At 35.2% G+C, this 2438-nt stretch overlaps 1 long non-coding RNA gene across 1 annotated transcript; it reads left to right on the plus strand.

Annotated features, from left to right (window-relative positions):
* The first annotated feature begins 6 nt into the window (after nucleotides 1-6).
* On the plus strand, nucleotides 7-2438 carry LOC112006743 (uncharacterized). Its single transcript, XR_010632649.1, has 3 exons — nucleotides 7-127; nucleotides 2258-2280; nucleotides 2406-2438. It is a non-coding gene; the product is annotated as an uncharacterized LOC112006743 (long non-coding RNA).

Raw genomic sequence — 2438 nt, forward strand, 5'->3', positions numbered from 1 at the left:
AAAATAAAAAGGAAATTGATATCGTTTCCCCCGTCCGATTCTCAGATTGGTATCTCAACGCATCAGCTCGATGGCTGAATCTTCCGGGTTTGATCCTCAGCTTGCCCTTTCTCACAAATTCCCTGAGGTACTTGATCCCTTTTCTCGCACTCCTAACTTTTTAGCTTAATTCCTGTTTCTGCGTAATTCAACTAAGATTAGGGGTTATTTTCGGCTCGCCTAATAGAAGCAGATTATAGAACTTACAAGCTTTTGCGGCATCTGTTTTACTGTAGAAATAAGAAAGTAAACGATCTTCACATTAACGCTCCGTTTTTTTAAGCGGAAAACATTTTTCCTGCGTTTGCTGATATTTGGTACAGTGGAAATCGCAAGTCAAAGGAAAAGACGAGCAATAGAGAGCGGAAAACGTTTTCCGCTTACAAATTTTATTGTTTGGTGGCAAATGTTATCTAGCTTGTTTTCAAGGTCGCAACAAACGTAGGAAATGAGTCATTTTACTATGTTCCTTAGTTGGAGTAATAGTTTCATTAAATTCAACCATGTGGTTGCATTGACTAATGAACAACATGGTTCAATTTAAGTGTCCGATCATTGGAAAAGATTACATTGTTTTTGTTGTATTGGTTAAATTCAATTAAGGAACTTAAGGTACTGTATCTAAAAAATTGTATTTACGTTTACCATTTAAAATATTCTCCACCCGCCAACGAGGGCTTGGCTGAGTGAGTAAGGATCGGACGCTTCGTGCAACACACCTACGTTTGAGTCTTGCTGCCCGCAGGCTTTCGTTGGTGGGTAAATTTAGTGATGAGGTGTACTCACAAAATGTGAGGTGACTCCTACACAGAGAGTACAGAACGGGTACCGACTACAGACTCCCCAACCGAGGCCACTGACTCCCTGTTCGGGGGTGTAATATGACCATAAAGACCCCCATTTTTGCTTCTCAAAAAAAAAAAAAAAAATTCTCCACCCCTCTTATATTTAGTCAAGGAGGGCGTTTGGCCTCTGCGTTTTCAGTGTGCGTCCACGTTTGAGTTTTTCCTTTTTTTTTTTTCCCTGCCAGTGATCAGTAAAATCACAGGATTTTACTGTGCAGGGAAAAAAACACTATTCATGCAATGTTTAGCACTGTTTACAGTACTGTTCACGCACTAAAAAATATTAAAAATGGGTCCACGGTACTATTTACACATTTAAAAATTATTTTCCTACAGCATTTTCAGTTTTCAGTTTCAGCAACAATAAGTTCAATTTAAACGGACCCATGATGAAAAAAAAAAAAAAACACTCAGTTTAGATTATAAAGAAACGTGGGCCCAGTAATGCTTATACTAAGAGACCGTTTGGGACCAGCGTTGGCGTTGCACGTTTGCGTTTTTTCCTTTTTTTTTTTTTTTTTGCTTTCAGCCGTATAATAAGAGTGAATCACTGTTCACAGTTACTGTGCGGTTACTGTTCAATGAACAGTAGCCGCACTTGTTGACTTTTGTCAATGAACAGTATATATATGTACTGTTCACGGACCCACAATTTTCACTTTTCAGCAACTTTTTCATTAAAAATGGGTCCCACGATACTATTCACACATTTAAAAATTATTTTGCTACAGTGTTTTCAGTTTTCAGTTTTCAGCTGCATCCAAACGGGCCCTAAGTCTCAATTTCTAACATTAGGCATGACAAATAATTTACAGATTACATTTATATTATCTTTTGTATATCAATTTAACTTTTGTTGATTTTTTATTTTTTACTTTTATTTTTGTTTGTTTGTTTGTGGAAGTTTGTTTATTTTTATATTACTTAACATTGGGTAGCACTCTTATGAACCAAAGGTCACTAGTTCAAATCTCACTTTCTCCCTCACCTTGGGACCAAAAACTTACTTATAAAAAAAAGAAAAAAGAAAAAAAAATTTGGACTGTGTGTCTGTTTGGCAAAAATTATTTTTTCCAACTTATTTTACTATTTAACTTATTTTTGCTATAATTCATAAGTCTCACTATATTTTTTAGTACTATTAATGGGTCTCACTACAATTTTTTGGTATTATTCATGGGTCTCAATGTACTCTTTCAATCAACTTTTATTTTTATATATACTTTAGTAAAATGTTTTCAATTTCAGCAAATGAATCCCAAACGAACCCTGCTTAACATTTTAGGAATTAATTTTGTTTTGAAGCTTTGTTTTGGAGTTTATTTATTTAATATTTATTTTATTTTGTTGCACATGTGGGGGGCGGACTGCAGACAACGTACACCTATACCGAAAGGTGAAGTTTTAACTGTTACAGAGTGTTTGAAATGTTTTACTTGCTTCAAATTGTAGTTTGTGGGACTGATGATGTATATACACTTAATAGCATATGATATTAAAAGTTTATCTCTTTGAAAGCAGAGATTCAGTGCTCTATGCATTGGGTGTTGGAGC

This window comes from Quercus suber, unplaced genomic scaffold, assembly GCF_002906115.3.
Source record: "Quercus suber isolate HL8 unplaced genomic scaffold, Cork oak 2.0 scaffold_306, whole genome shotgun sequence".
NCBI classification, from domain to species: Eukaryota; Viridiplantae; Streptophyta; class Magnoliopsida; order Fagales; family Fagaceae; genus Quercus; species Quercus suber.